This window comes from Dendrobates tinctorius, unplaced genomic scaffold, assembly GCF_039654945.1.
Source record: "Dendrobates tinctorius isolate UK_male_01 unplaced genomic scaffold, ASM3965494v1 ptg000204l, whole genome shotgun sequence".
Classification (NCBI taxonomy): Eukaryota; Metazoa; Chordata; class Amphibia; order Anura; family Dendrobatidae; genus Dendrobates; species Dendrobates tinctorius.
Genome location: NW_027361871.1, coordinates 2,369,900 through 2,385,620, shown reverse-complemented (window position 1 = coordinate 2,385,620; position 15,721 = coordinate 2,369,900). Strand labels below are relative to the sequence as shown.

Here is a 15,721-nt window from a genome sequence, read left to right as displayed (position 1 = left end):
CCTTGTTTTCGACTCCTCACAAAGAAGCTTCCTATCTTAAAAATAGGTGTTTCACTTGCGACTGATAGTGGAATTATGAGATTAAAAATCTCTTCTATCTACGAGATATAAAGGAAGAAAGATGGCTTCAAGCATGACAATGTAAAACCAGTTGATTTAGTTTTGAAATGCCTCCTTTCTATGCATCTCTAATCCGTTTATCCAATGTATCTCACCTTTATGTCCTTTGGCTTAGTTGGTCAAAGAGCCTGTTTAGTAAACAGAAAATCTTGAATTTGAATGCCAGCAGTGCTATTCTTTCTTTATGTCAGTTTGGGGCTTCTTAACTCTCTAAGCAGGCTTTCTAATGTATCACACCTGTTTGTCCTTTGTCTTAGTTGGTCAAAGAGCCTGTTTAGTAAACAGAAAATCTTGAATTTGAATGCCAGCAGTCCTCTTCCTTCTTTATCTCAGTTTAGGGCTGTTTAACTCTCTAAGCAGGCTTTCTAATGTATCACACCTGTTTGTCCTTTGTCTTAGTTGGTCAAAGAGCCTATTTAGTAAATGGAAAATCTTGAATTTGAATGCCAGCAGTCCTTTTCCTTCTTTATCTCAGTTTAGGGCTGTTTAACTCTCTAAGCAGGCTTTTTAATGTTTCGCACCTGTTTGTCCTTTGGCTTAGTTGGTCAAAGAGCCTATTTAGTAAAAGGAAAATCTTGATTTTGAATGTCAGCAGTGCTTTCTATTCTTCATCTCATTTTGTGGGTTTTTACCCCAAAAAGAGGACTTTTACTCTTGTTTGTCATCAAATATTAATTTCCCACAGCCCTAATATAGTGCAATTGAGAAAAAAAATTCTCTGCTGTTGAAACACTTTAAAAGGAATTAGAGGATATAATTTTCTTTACAGAATATAGGATGGCATCAAGCTTTACAAATTAAAACCAGTGGATTTAGAGATCTGACTCTGGAAAGTTTGATAGCAGCGCAGGAGTATTGTAAACTTTCATGCATGAAGTGTCCACCGCTTGGGTTAAAAATGAAAACCAAACAATTCAACATGAAAGAAGAAGCAGATTAATCCGATGAGGATGGTATTCGAACCCATGCATGCAGAGGACAATGGATTAGCAGTCCATCCCCTTAACCACTCGGCCACCTCGTCAACATAGCGCCCGTGCGTTTAGGTGGGAAGATGTTGAGAGGGTTTTTACCAGTCAGTGTTTTTTCACTGAAGATTGTATGTTGGCTTTTGTCAGAGTTGCCTTATCTCGTCAACTACAGTGCCTGTTGTTTGAAGTTAGCTTGGGGAAAACTCTATCAGAAATGAACCAGTGCTGAGGTTTTTAATATCAATTAGTTATAATTTTTCCTCCTTTTGGTTTTGCCATGGCATTTCTTCAATCTGTCTATTCTGTGTCATAACTTGGAAGCAAAACAAGTCCCAAATTTCAGCTGTGCTAAAAGATGGCTCATTCAATTGCAAAACTTCAAAGCCTTTGTCCTCGATACAGCTTCTGTAAATTTGTCAGTCTTTTAAATGAATGCTCTTCAAAATTTACTTGGCTTCTTAAGTGTTATGACTGAGATTGAAATCTTATTCCATGTTTCTGCTCTACGTGGAATGGAACTCAAGCTCAATATTGTTTTGCTGCGCTAACCAGTTGAATGTTCGATTGGTGCTTCAATCTTCCTTGGATTTCAAATGCATGCCATCTTCTTGTGCTGTGGCTTAGTTTGTTAAAGCGCCTGTCTAGTAAACAGGAGATCCTGAGTTTGAATCTCAGCAGTGCCTTGTTTTCATCTCCTCACAAAGAAGCTTCCTATCTTAAAAATAGGTGTTTCACTTGCGACTGATAGTGGAATTATGAGATTAAAAATCTCTTCTATCTAAGAGATATAAAGGAAGAAAGATGGCTTCAAGCATGACAATGTAAAACCAGTTGATTTAGTTTTGAAATGCCTCCTTTCTATGCATCTCTAATCCGTTTATCCAATGTATCTCACCTTTATGTCCTTTGGCTTAGTTGGTCAAAGAGCCTGTTTAGTAAACAGAAAAATTTGAATGCCAGCAGTGCTATTCTTTCTTTATGTCAGTTTAGGGCTGTTTAACTCTCTAAGCAGGCTTTCTAATGTATCACACCTGTTTGTCCTTTGTCTTAGATGGTCAAAGAGCCTGTTTAGTAAACAGAAAATCTTGAATTTGAATGCCAGCAGTCCTCTTCCTTCTTTATCTCAGTTTAGGGCTGTTTAACTCTCTAAGCAGGCTTTCTAATGTATCACACCTGTTTGTCCTTTGCCTTAGTTGGTCAAAGAGCCTATTTAGTAAATGGAAAATCTTGAATTTGAATGCCAGCAGTCCTTTTCCTTCTTTATCTCAGTTTAGGGCTGTTTAACTCTCTAAGCAGGCTTTTTAATGTTTCGCACCTGTTTGTCCTTTGGCTTAGTTGGTCAAAGAGCCTATTTAGTAAAAGGAAAATCTTGATTTTGAATGTCAGCAGTGCTTTCTATTCTTCATCTCATTTTGTGGGTTTTTACCCCAAAAAGAGGACTTTTACTCTTGTTTGTCATCAAATATTAATTTCCCACAGCCCTAATATAGTGCAATTGAGAAAAAAAATTCTCTGCTGTTGAAACACTTTAAAAGGAATTAGAGGATATAATTTTCTTTACAGAATATAGGATGGCAACAAGCTTTACAAATTAAAACCAGTGGATTTACAGATCTGACTCTGCAAAGTTTGATAGCAGCACAGGAGTATTGTAAACTTTCATGCTTGAAGTGTCAACCGCTTGGGTTAAAAATGAAAACCAAACCATTCAACACGAAAGAAGAAGCAGATTAATCCGACGAGAATGGGATTCGAACCCAATGCATGCAAAGCACAATGGATTAGCAGTCCATCGCCTTAACCACTCGGCCACCTCATCTACGTTTAGGTGGGAAGATGTTGAGAGGGTTTTTACCAGTCAGTGTTTTTTCACTGAAGATTGTATGTTGGCTTTTGTCAGAGTTGTCTTATCTCGTCAACTACAGTGCCTGTTGTTTGAAGTTAGCTTGGGGTAAATTCTATCAGAAATGAACCAGTGCTGAGGTTTTTAATATCAATTAGTCATAATTTTTCCTCCTTTTGGTTTTGCCATGGCATTTCTTCAATCTGTCTATTCTGTGTCATAACTTGGAAGCAAAACAAGTCGCAAATTTCAGCTGTGCTAAAAGATGGCTCATTCAATTGAAAAACTTCAAAGCCTTTGTCCTCGATACAGCTTCTGTAAATTTGTCAGTCTTTTAAATGAATGCTCTTCAAAATTTACTTGGCTTCTTAAGTGTTATGACTGAGATTGAAATCTTATTCCATGTTTCTGCTCTACGTGGAATGGAACTAAAGCTCAATATTGTTTTGCTGCACTAATCAGTTGAATGTTCGATTGGTGCTTCAATCTACCTTGGATTTCAAATGCATGCCATCTTCTGGTGCTGTGGCTTAGTTGGTTAAATCGCCTGTCTAGTAAACAGGAGATCCTGAGTTCGAATCTCAGCAGTGCCTTGTTTTCATCTCCTCACAAAAAAGCTTCCTATCTTAAAAATAGGTGTTTCACTTGCGACTGATAGTGCAATTGTGAGATTAAAAATCTCTTCTATCTAAGAGATATAAAGGAAGAAAGATGGCTTCAAGCATGACAATGTAAAACCAGTTGATTTAGTTTTGAAATGCCTCCTTTCTATGCATCTCTAATCCGTTTATCCAATGTATCTCACCATTATGTCCTTTGGCTTAGTTGGTCAAAGAGCCTGTTTAGTAAACAGAAAATCTTGAATTTGAATGCCAGCAGTGCTATTCTTTCTTTATGTCAGTTTGGGGCTTCTTAACTCTCTAAGCAGGCTTTCTAATGTATCACACCTGTTTGTCCTTTGTCTTAGTTGGTCAAAGAGCCTGTTTAGTAAAAAGAAAATCTTGAATTTGAATGCCAGCAGTCCTCTTCCTTCTTTATCTCAGTTTAGGGCTGTTTAACTCTCTAAGCAGGCTTTCTAATGTATCACACCTGTTTGTCCTTTGCCTTAGTTGGTCAAAGAGCCTATTTAGTAAATGGAAAATCTTGAATTTGAATGCCAGCAGTCCTTTTCCTTCTTTATCTCAGTTTAGGGCTGTTTAACTCTCTAAGCAGGCTTTTTAATGTTTCGCACCTGTTTGTCCTTTGGCTTAGTTGGTCAAAGAGCCTATTTAGTAAAAGGAAAATCTTGATTTTGAATGTCAGCAGTGCTTTCTATTCTTCATCTCATTTTGTGGGTTTTTACCCCAAAAAGAGGACTTTTACTCTTGTTTGTCATCAAATTTTAATTTCCCACAGCCCTAATATAGTGCAATTGAGAAAAAAAATTCTCTGCTGTTGAAACACTTTAAAAGGAATTAGAGGATATAATTTTCTTTACAGAATATAGGATGGCAACAAGCTTTACAAATTAAAACCAGTGGATTTACAGATCTGACTCTGCAAAGTTTGATAGCAGCACAGGAGTATTGTAAACTTTCATGCTTGAAGTGTCAACCGCTTGGGTTAAAAATGAAAACCAAACCATTCAACACGAAAGAAGAAGCAGATTAATCCGACGAGAATGGGATTCGAAGCCAATGCATGCAAAGCACAATGGATTAGCAGTCCATCGCCTTAACCACTCGGCCACCTCATATACGTTTAGGTGGGAAGATGTTGAGAGGGTTTTTACCAGTCAGTGTTTTTTCACTGAAGATTGTATGTTGGCTTTTGTCAGAGTTGTCTTATCTCGTCAACTACAGTGCCTGTTGTTTGAAGTTAGCTTGGGGTAAATTCTATCAGAAATGAACCAGTGCTGAGGTTTTTAATATCAATTAGTCATAATTTTTCCTCCTTTTGGTTTTGCCATGGCATTTCTTCAATCTGTCTATTCTGTGTCATAACTTGGAAGCAAAACAAGTCCCAAATTTCAGCTGTGCTAAAAGATGGCTCATTCAATTGCAAAACTTCAAATCCTTTGTCCTCGATACAGCTTCTGTAAATTTGTCAGTCTTTTAAATGAATGCTCTTCAAAATTTACTTGGCTTCTTAAGTGTTATGACTGAGATTGAAATCTTATTCCATGTTTCTGCTCTACGTGGAATGGAACTCAAGCTCAATAATGTTTTGCTGCGCTAACCAGTTGAATGTTCGATTGGTGCTTCAATCTTCCTTGGATTTCAAATGCATGCCATCTTCTGGTGCTGTGGCTTAGTTGGTTAAAGCGCCTGTCTAGTAAACAGGAGATCCTGAGTTCGAATCTCAGCAGTGCCTTGTTTTCATCTCCTCACAAAGAAGCTTCCTATTTTAAAAATAGGTGTTTCACTTGCGACTGATAGTGCAATTGTGAGATTAAAAATCTCTTCTATCTAAGAGATATAAAGGAAGAAATATGGCTTCAAGCATGACAATGTAAAACCAGTTGATTTAGTTTTGAAATGCCTCCTTTCTATGCATCTCTAATCCATTTATCCAATGTATCTCACCTTTATGTCCTTTGGCTTAGTTGGTCAAAGAGCCTGTTTAGTAAACAGAAAATCTTGAATTTGAATGCCAGCAGTGCTATTCTTTCTTTATGTCAGTTTGGGGCTTCTTAACTCTCTAAGCAGGCTTTCTAATGTATCACACCTGTTTGTCCTTTGTCTTAGTTGGTCAAAGAGCCTGTTTAGTAAACAGAAAATCTTGAATTTGAATGCCAGCAGTCCTCTTCCTTCTTTATCTCAGTTTAGGGCTGTTTAACTCTCTAAGCAGGCTTTCTAATGTATCACACCTGTTTGTCCTTTGTCTTAGTTGGTCAAAGAGCCTATTTAGTAAATGGAAAATCTTGAATTTGAATGCCAGCAGTCCTTTTCCTTCTTTATCTCAGTTTAGGGCTGTTTAACTCTCTAAGCAGGCTTTTTAATGTTTCGCACCTGTTTGTCCTTTGGCTTAGTTGGTCAAAGAGCCTATTTAGTAAAAGGAAAATCTTGATTTTGAATGTCAGCAGTGCTTTCTATTCTTCATCTCATTTTGTGGGTTTTTACCCCAAAAAGAGGACTTTTACTCTTGTTTGTCATCAAATATTAATTTCCCACAGCCCTAATATAGTGCAATTGAGAAAAAAAATTCTCTGCTGTTGAAACACTTTAAAAGGAATTAGAGGATATAATTTTCTTTACAGAATATAGGATGGCATCAAGCTTTACAAATTAAAACCAGTGGATTTAGAGATCTGACTCTGCAAAGTTTGATAGCAGCGCAGGAGTATTGTAAACTTTCATGCATGAAGTGTCCACCGCTTGGGTTAAAAATGAAAACCAAACAATTCAACATGAAAGAAGAAGCAGATTAATCCGACGAGGATGGTATTCGAACCCATGCATGCAGAGGACAATGGATTAGCAGTCCATCCCCTTAACCACTCGGCCACCTCGTCTACATAGCGCACATGCATTTAGGTGGGAAGATGTTGAGAGGGTTTTTACCAGTCAGTGTTTTTTCACTGAAGATTGTATGTTGGCTTTTGTCAGAGTTGCCTTATCTCGTCAACTACAGTGCCTGTTGTTTGAAGTTAGCTTGGGGAAAACTCTATCAGAAATGAACCAGTGCTGAGGTTTTTAATATCAATTAGTCATAATTTTTCCTCCTTTTGGTTTTGCCATGGCATTTCTTCAATCTGTCTATTCTGTGTCACAACTTGGAAGCAAAACAAGTCCCAAATTTCAGCTGTGCTAAAAGATGGCTCATTCAATTGCAAAACTTCAAAGCCTTTGTCCACGATACAGCTTCTGTAAATTTGTCAGTCTTTTAAATGAATGCTCTTCAAAATTTACTTGGCTTCTTAAGTGTTATGACTGAGATTGAAATCTTATTCCATGTTTCTGCTCTACTTGGAATGGAACTAAAGCTCAATATTGTTTTGCTGCGCTAACCAGTTGAATGTTCGATTGGTGCTTCAATCTTCCTTGGATTTCAAATGCATGCCATCTTCTGGTGCTGTGGCTTAGTTTGTTAAAGCGCCTGTCTAGTAAACAGGAGATCCTGAGTTTGAATCTCAGCAGTGCCTTGTTTTCATCTCCTCACAAAGAAGCTTCCTATCTAAAAATAGGTGTTTCACTTGCGACTGATAGTGCAATTATGAGATTAAAAATCTCTTCTATCTAAGAGATATAAAGGAAGAAAGATGGCTTCAAGCATGACAATGTAAAACCAGTTGATTTAGTTTTGAAATGCCTCCTTTCTATGCATCTCTAATCCGTTTATCCAATGTATCTCACCTTTATGTCCTTTGGCTTAGTTGGTCAAAGAGCCTGTTTAGTAAACAGAAAATCTTGAATTTGAATGCCAGCAGTGCTATTCTTTCTTTATGTCAGTTTGGGGCTTCTTAACTCTCTATGCAGGCTTTCTAATGTATCACACCTGTTTGTCCTTTGTCTTAGTTGGTCAAAGAGCCTGTTTAGTAAACAGAAAATCTTGAATTTGAATGCCAGCAATCCTCTTCCTTCTTTATCTCAGTTTAGGGCTGTTTAACTCTCTAAGCAGGCTTTCTAATGTATCACACCTGTTTGTCCTTTGTCTTAGTTGGTCAAAGAGCCTATTTAGTAAATGGAAAATCTTGAATTTGAATGCCAGCAGTCCTTTTCCTTCTTTATCTTAGTTTAGGGCTGTTTAACTTTCTAAGCAGGCTTTTTAATGTTTCGCACCTGTTTGTCCTTTGGCTTAGTTGGTCAAAGAGCCTATTTAGTAAAAGGAAAATCTTGATTTTGAATGTCAGCAGTGCTTTCTATTCTTCATCTCATTTTGTGGGTTTTTACCCCAAAAAGAGGACTTTTACTCTTGTTTGTCATCAAATATTAATTTCCCACAGCCCTAATATAGTGCAATTGAGAAAAAAAATTCTCTGCTGTTGAAACACTTTAAAAGGAATTAGAGGATATAATTTTCTTTAAAGAATATAGGATGGCATCAAGCTTTACCAATTAAAACCAGTGGATTTACAGGTCTGACTCTGCAAAGTTTGATAGCAGCACAGGAGTATTGTAAACTTTCATGCTTGAAGGGTTCCACTGCTTGGGTTAAAAATGAAAACCAAACCATTCAACATGAAAGAAGAAGCAGATTAATCCGACGAGGATGGGATTCGAACCCATGCATGCAGAGAACAATGGATTAGCAGTCCATCCCCTTAACCACTCGGCCACCTCGTCTACATAGCGCCCGTGCGTTTAGGTGGGAAGATGTTGAGAGGGTTTTTACCAGTCAGTGTTTTTTCACTGAAGATTGTATGTTGGCTTTTGTCAGAGTTGCCTTATCTCGTCAACTACAGTGCCTGTTGTTTGAAGTTAGCTTGGGGAAAACTCTATCAGAAATGAACCAGTGCTGAGGTTTTTAATATCAATTAGTTATAATTTTTCCTCCTTTTGGTTTTGCCATGGCATTTCTTCAATCTGTCTATTCTGTGTCATAACTTGGAAGCAAAACAAGTCCCAAATTTCAGCTGTGCTAAAAGATGGCTCATTCAATTGCAAAACTTCAAAGCCTTTGTCCTCGATACAGCTTCTGTAAATTTGTCAGTCTTTTAAATGAATGCTCTTCAAAATTTACTTGGCTTCTTAAGTGTTATGACTGAGATTGAAATCTTATTCCATGTTTCTGCTCTACGTGGAATGGAACTCAAGCTCAATATTGTTTTGCTGCGCTAACCAGTTGAATGTTCGATTGGTGCTTCAATCTTCCTTGGATTTCAAATGCATGCCATCTTCTTGTGCTGTGGCTTAGTTTGTTAAAGCGCCTGTCTAGTAAACAGGAGATCCTGAGTTTGAATCTCAGCAGTGCCTTGTTTTCATCTCCTCACAAAGAAGCTTCCTATCTTAAAAATAGGTGTTTCACTTGCGACTGATAGTGGAATTATGATATTAAAAATCTCTTCTATCTAAAAGATATAAAGGAAGAAAGATGGCTTCAAGCATGACAATGTAAAACCAGTTGATTTAGTTTTGAAATGCCTCCTTTCTATGCATCTCTAATCCGTTTATCCAATGTATCTCACCTTTATGCCCTTTGGCTTAGTTGGTCAAAGAGCCTGTTTAGTAAACAGAAAATCTTGAATTTGAATGCCAGCAGTGCTATTCTTTCTTTATGTCAGTTTGGGGCTTCTTAACTCTCTAAGCAGGCTTTCTAATGTATCACACCTGTTTGTCCTTTGTCTTAGTTGGTCAAAGAGCCTGTTTAGTAAACAGAAAATCTTGAATTTGAATGCCAGCAGTCCTCTTCCTTCTTTATCTCAGTTTAGGGCTGTTTAACTCTCTAAGCAGGCTTTCTAATGTATCAAACCTGTTTGTCCTTTGTCTTAGTTGGTCAAAGAGCCTATTTAGTAAATGGAAAATCTTGAATTTGAATGCCAGCAGTCCTTTTCCTTCTTTATCTCAGTTTAGGGCTGTTTAACTCTCTAAGCAGGCTTTTTAATGTTTTGCACCTATTTGTCCTTTGGCTTAGTTGGTCAAAGAGCCTATTTAGTAAAAGGAAAATCTTGATTTTGAATGTCAGCAGTGCTTTCTATTCTTCATCTCATTTTGTGGGTTTTTACCCCAAAAAGAGGACTTTTACTCTTGTTTGTCATCAAATATTAATTTCCCACAGCCCTAATATAGTGCAATTGAGAAAAAAAATTCTCTGCTGTTGAAACACTTTAAAAGGAATTAGAGGATATAATTTTCTTTACAGAATATAGGATGGCAACAAGCTTTACAAATTAAAACCAGTGGATTTACAGATCTGACTCTGCAAAGTTTGATAGCAGCACAGGAGTATTGTAAACTTTCATGCTTGAAGTGTCAACCGCTTGGGTTAAAAATGAAAACCAAACCATTCAACACGAAAGAAGAAGCAGATTAATCCGACGAGAATGGGATTCGAACCCAATGCATGCAAAGCACAATGGATTAGCAGTCCATCGCCTTAACCACTCGGCCACCTCATCTACGTTTAGGTGGGAAGATGTTGAGAGGGTTTTTACCAGTCAGTGTTTTTTCACTGAAGATTGTATGTTGGCTTTTGTCAGAGTTGTCTTATCTCGTCAACTACAGTGCCTGTTGTTTGAAGTTAGCTTGGGGTAAATTCTATCAGAAATGAACCAGTGCTGAGGTTTTTAATATCAATTAGTCATAATTTTTCCTCCTTTTGGTTTTGCCATGGCATTTCTTCAATCTGTCTATTCTGTGTCATAACTTGGAAGCAAAACAAGTCGCAAATTTCAGCTGTGCTAAAAGATGGCTCATTCAATTGAAAAACTTCAAAGCCTTTGTCCACGATACAGCTTCTGTAAATTTGTCAGTCTTTTAAATGAATGCTCTTCAAAATTTACTTGGCTTCTTAAGTGTTATGACTGAGATTGAAATCTTATTCCATGTTTCTGCTCTACGTGGAATGGAACTAAAGCTCAATATTGTTTTGCTGCACTAATCAGTTGAATGTTCGATTGGTGCTTCAATCTACCTTGGATTTCAAATGCATGCCATCTTCTGGTGCTGTGGCTTAGTTGGTTAAATCGCCTGTCTAGTAAACAGGAGATCCTGAGTTCGAATCTCAGCAGTGCCTTGTTTTCATCTCCTCACAAAAAAGCTTCCTATCTTAAAAATAGGTGTTTCACTTGCGACTGATAGTGCAATTGTGAGATTAAAAATCTCTTCTATCTAAGAGATATAAAGGAAGAAAGATGGCTTCAAGCATGACAATGTAAAACCAGTTGATTTAGTTTTGAAATGCCTCCTTTCTATGCATCTCTAATCCATTTATCCAATGTATCTCACCTTTATGTCCTTTGGCTTAGTTGGTCAAAGAGCCTGTTTAGTAAACAGAAAAATTTGAATGCCAGCAGTGATATTCTTTCTTTATGTCAGTTTGGGGCTTCTTAACTCTCTAAGCAGGCTTTCTAATGTATCACACCTGTTTGTCCTTTGTCTTAGATGGTCAAAGAGCCTGTTTAGTAAACAGAAAATCTTGAATTTGAATGCCAGCAGTCCTCTTCCTTCTTTATCTCAGTTTAGGGCTGTTTAACTCTCTAAGCAGGCTTTCTAATGTATCACACCTGTTTGTCCTTTGCCTTAGTTGGTCAAAGAGCCTATTTAGTAAATGCAAAATCTTGAATTTGAATGCCAGCAGTCCTTTTCCTTCTTTATCTCAGTTTAGGGCTGTTTAACTCTCTAAGCAGGCTTTTTAATGTTTCGCACCTGTTTGTCCTTTGGCTTAGTTGGTCAAAGAGCCTATTTAGTAAAAGGAAAATCTTGATTTTGAATGTCAGCAGTGCTTTCTATTCTTCATCTCATTTTGTGGGTTTTTACCCCAAAAAGAGGACTTTTACTCTTGCTTGTCATCAAATATTAATTTCCCACAGCCCTAATATAGTGCAATTGAGAAAAAAAATTCTCTGCTGTTGAAACACTTTAAAAGGAATTAGAGGATATAATTTTCTTTACAGAATATAGGATGGCAACAAGCTTTACAAATTAAAACCAGTGGATTTACAGATCTGACTCTGCAAAGTTTGATAGCAGCACAGGAGTATTGTAAACTTTCATGCTTGAAGTGTCAACCGCTTGGGTTAAAAATGAAAACCAAACCATTCAACACGAAAGAAGAAGCAGATTAATCCGACGAGAATGGTATTCGAACCCAATGCATGCAAAGCACAATGGATTAGCAGTCCATCGCCTTAACCACTCGGCCACCTCATCTACGTTTAGGTGGGAAGATGTTGAGAGGGTTTTTACCAGTCAGTGTTTTTTCACTGAAGATTGTATGTTGGCTTTTGTCAGAGTTGCCTTATCTCGTCAACTACAGTGCCTGTTGTTTGAAGTTAGCTTGGGGAAAACTCTATCAGAAATGAACCAGTGCTGAGGTTTTTAATATCAATTAGTCATAATTTTTCCTCCTTTTGGTTTTGCCATGGCATTTCTTCAATCTGTCTATTCTGTGTCATAACTTGGAAGCAAAACAAGTTGCAAATTTCAGCTGTGCTAAAAGATGGCTCATTCAATTGAAAAACTTCAAAGCCTTTGTCCTCGATACAGCTTCTGTAAATTTGTCAGTCTTTTAAATGAATGCTCTTCAAAATTTACTTGGCTTCTTAAGTGTTATGACTGAGATTGAAATCTTATTCCATGTTTCTGCTCTACGTGGAATGGAACTAAAGCTCAATATTGTTTTGCTGCACTAATCAGTTGAATGTTCGATTGGTGCTTCAATCTACCTTGGATTTCAAATGCATGCCATCTTCTGGTGCTGTGGCTTAGTTGATTAAATCGCCTGTCTAGTAAACAGGAGATCCTGAGTTCGAATCTCAGCAGTGCCTTGTTTTCATCTCCTCACAAAAAAGCTTCCTATCTTAAAAATAGGTGTTTCACTTGCGACTGATAGTGCAATTGTGAGATTAAAAATCTCTTCTATCTAAGAGATATAAAGGAAGAAAGATGGCTTCAAGCATGACAATGTAAAACCAGTTGATTTAGTTTTGAAATGCCTCCTTTCTATGCATCTCTAATCCGTTTATCCAATGTATCTCACCTTTATGTCCTTTGGCTTAGTTGGTCAAAGAGCCTGTTTAGTAAACAGAAAAATTTGAATGCCAGCAGTGCTATTCTTTCTTTATGTCAGTTTGGGGCTTCTTAACTCTCTAAGCAGGCTTTCTAATGTATCACACCTGTTTGTCCTTTGTCTTAGATGGTCAAAGAGCCTGTTTAGTAAACAGAAAATCTTGAATTTGAATGCCAGCAGTCCTCTTCCTTCTTTATCTCAGTTTAGGGCTGTTTAACTCTCTAAGCAGGCTTTCTAATGTATCACACCTGTTTGTCTTTTGCCTTAGTTGGTCAAAGAGCCTATTTAGTAAATGGAAAATCTTGAATTTGAATGCCAGCAGTCCTTTTCCTTCTTTATCTCAGTTTAGGGCTGTTTAACTCTCTAAGCAGGCTTTTTAATGTTTTGCACCTGTTTGTCCTTTGGCTTAGTTGGTCAAAGAGCCTATTTAGTAAAAGGAAAATCTTGATTTTGAATGTCAGCAGTGCTTTCTATTCTTCATCTCATTTTGTGGGTTTTTACCCCAAAAAGAGGACTTTTACTCTTGTTTGTCATCAAATATTAATTTCCCACAGCCCTAATATAGTGCAATTGAGAAAAAAAATTCTCTGCTGTTGAAACACTTTAAAAGGAATTAGAGGATATAATTTTCTTTACAGAATATAGGATGGCAACAAGCTTTACAAATTAAAACCAGTGGATTTACAGATCTGACTCTGCAAAGTTTGATAGCAGCACAGGAGTATTGTAAACTTTCATGCTTGAAGTGTCAACCGCTTGGGTTAAAAATGAAAACCAAACCATTCAACACGAAAGAAGAAGCAGATTAATCCGACGAGAATGGGATTCAAACCCAATGCATGCAAAGCACAATGGATTAGCAGTCCATCTCCTTAACCACTCGGCCACCTCATCTACATTTAGGTGGGAAGATGTTGAGAGGGTTTTTACCAGTCAGTGTTTTTTCACTGAAGATTGTATGTTGGCTTTTGTCAGAGTTGTCTTATCTCGTCAACTACAGTGCCTGTTGTTTGAAGTTAGCTTGGGGTAAATTCTATCAGAAATGAACCAGTGCTGAGGTTTTTAATATCAATTAGTCATAATTTTTCCTCCTTTTGGTTTTGCCATGGCATTTCTTCAATCTGTCTATTCTGTGTCATAACTTGGAAGCAAAACAAGTCGCAAATTTCAGCTGTGCTAAAAGATGGCTCATTCAATTGAAAAACTTCAAAGCCTTTGTCCTCGATACAGCTTCTGTAAATTTGTCAGTCTTTTAAATGAATGCTCTTCAAAATTTACTTGGCTTCTTAAGTGTTATGACTGAGATTGAAATTTTATTCCATGTTTCTGATCTACGTGGAATGGAACTAAAGCTCAATATTGTTTTGCTGCACTAATCAGTTGAATGTTCGATTGGTGCTTCAATCTACCTTGGATTTCAAATGCGTGCCATCTTCTGGTGCTGTGGCTTAGTTGGTTAAATCGCCTGTCTAGTAAACAGGAGATCCTGAGTTCGAATCTCAGCAGTGCCTTGTTTTCATCTCCTCACAAAAAAGCTTCCTATCTTAAAAATAGGTGTTTCACTTGCGACTGATAGTGCAATTGTGAGATTAAAAATCTCTTGTATCTAAGAGATATAAAGGAAGAAAGATGGCTTCAAGCATGACAATGTAAAACCAGTTGATTTAGTTTTGAAATGCCTCCTTTCTATGCATCTCTAATCCGTTTATCCAATGTATCTCACCTTTATGTCCTTTGGCTTAGTTGGTCAAAGAGCCTGTTTAGTAAACAGAAAATCTTGAATTTGAATGCCAGCAGTGCTATTCTTTCTTTATGTCAGTTTGGGGCTTCTTAACTCTCTAAGCAGGCTTTCTAATGTATCACACCTGTTTGTCCTTTGTCTTAGTTGGTCAAAGAGCCTGTTTAGTAAACAGAAAATCTTGAATTTGAATGCCAGCAGTCCTCTTCCTTCTTTATCTCAGTTTAGGGCTGTTTAACTCTCTAAGCAGGCTTTCTAATGTATCACACCTGTTTGTCCTTTGCCTTAGTTGGTCAAAGAGCCTATTTAGTAAATGGAAAATCTTGAATTTGAATGCCAGCAGTCCTTTTCCTTCTTTATCTCAGTTTAGGGCTGTTTAACTCTCTAAGCAGGCTTTTTAATGTTTCGCACCTGTTTGTCCTTTGGCTTAGTTGGTCAAAGAGCCTATTTAGTAAAAGGAAAATCTTGATTTTGAATGTCAGCAGTGCTTTCTATTCTTCATCTCATTTTGTGGGTTTTTACCCCAAAAAGAGGACTTTTACTCTTGTTTGTCATCAAATATTAATTTCCCACAGCCCTAATATAGTGCAATTGAGAAAAAAAATTCTCTGCTGTTGAAACACTTTAAAAGGAATTAGAGGATATAATTTTCTTTACAGAATATAGGATGGCAACAAGCTTTACAAATTAAAACCAGTGGATTTACAGATCTGACTCTGCAAAGTTTGATAGCAGCACAGGAGTATTGTAAACTTTCATGCTTGAAGTGTCAACCGCTTGGGTTAAAAATGAAAACCAAACCATTCAACACGAAAGAAGAAGCAGACTAATCCGACGAGAATGGGATTCGAACCCATGCATGCAAAGCACAATGGATTAGCAGTCCATCGCCTTAACCACTCGGCCACCTCATCTACATAGCGCCTGTGCGTTTAGGTGGGAAGATGTTGAGAGGGTTTTTACCAGTCAGTGTTTTTTCACTGAAGATTGTATGTTGGCTTTTGTCAGAGTTGTCTTATCTCGTCAACTACAGTGCCTGTTGTTTGAAGTTAGCTTGGGGTAAATTCTATCAGAAATGAACCAGTGCTGAGGTTTTTAATATCAATTAGTCATAATTTTTCCTCCTTTTGGTTTTGCCATGGCATTTCTTCAATCTGTCTATTCTGTGTCATAACTTGGAAGCAAAACAAGTCGCAAATTTCAGCTGTGCTAAAAGATGGCTCATTCAATTGAAAAACTTCAAAGCCTTTGTCCACGATACAGCTTCTGTAAATTTGTCAGTCTTTTAAATGAATGCTCTTCAAAATTTACTTGGCTTCTTAAGTGTTATGACTGAGATTGAAATCTTATTCCATGTTTCTGCTCTACGTGGAATGGAACTAAAGCTCAATATTGTTTTGC

At 37.3% G+C, this 15,721-nt stretch overlaps 2 non-coding genes across 2 annotated transcripts; one reads left to right on the top strand and one right to left on the bottom strand.

Annotated features, from left to right (window-relative positions):
* Positions 1-5,212: 5,212 nt before the first annotated feature.
* On the top strand, positions 5,213-5,286 carry TRNAT-AGU (transfer RNA threonine (anticodon AGU)). Its single transcript has one exon. It is a non-coding gene; the product is annotated as a tRNA-Thr (tRNA).
* A 9,866-nt stretch (positions 5,287-15,152) lies between these two features.
* Positions 15,153-15,234, bottom strand: TRNAS-GCU (transfer RNA serine (anticodon GCU)). Its single transcript has one exon. It is a non-coding gene; the product is annotated as a tRNA-Ser (tRNA).
* Positions 15,235-15,721: the final 487 nt, after the last annotated feature.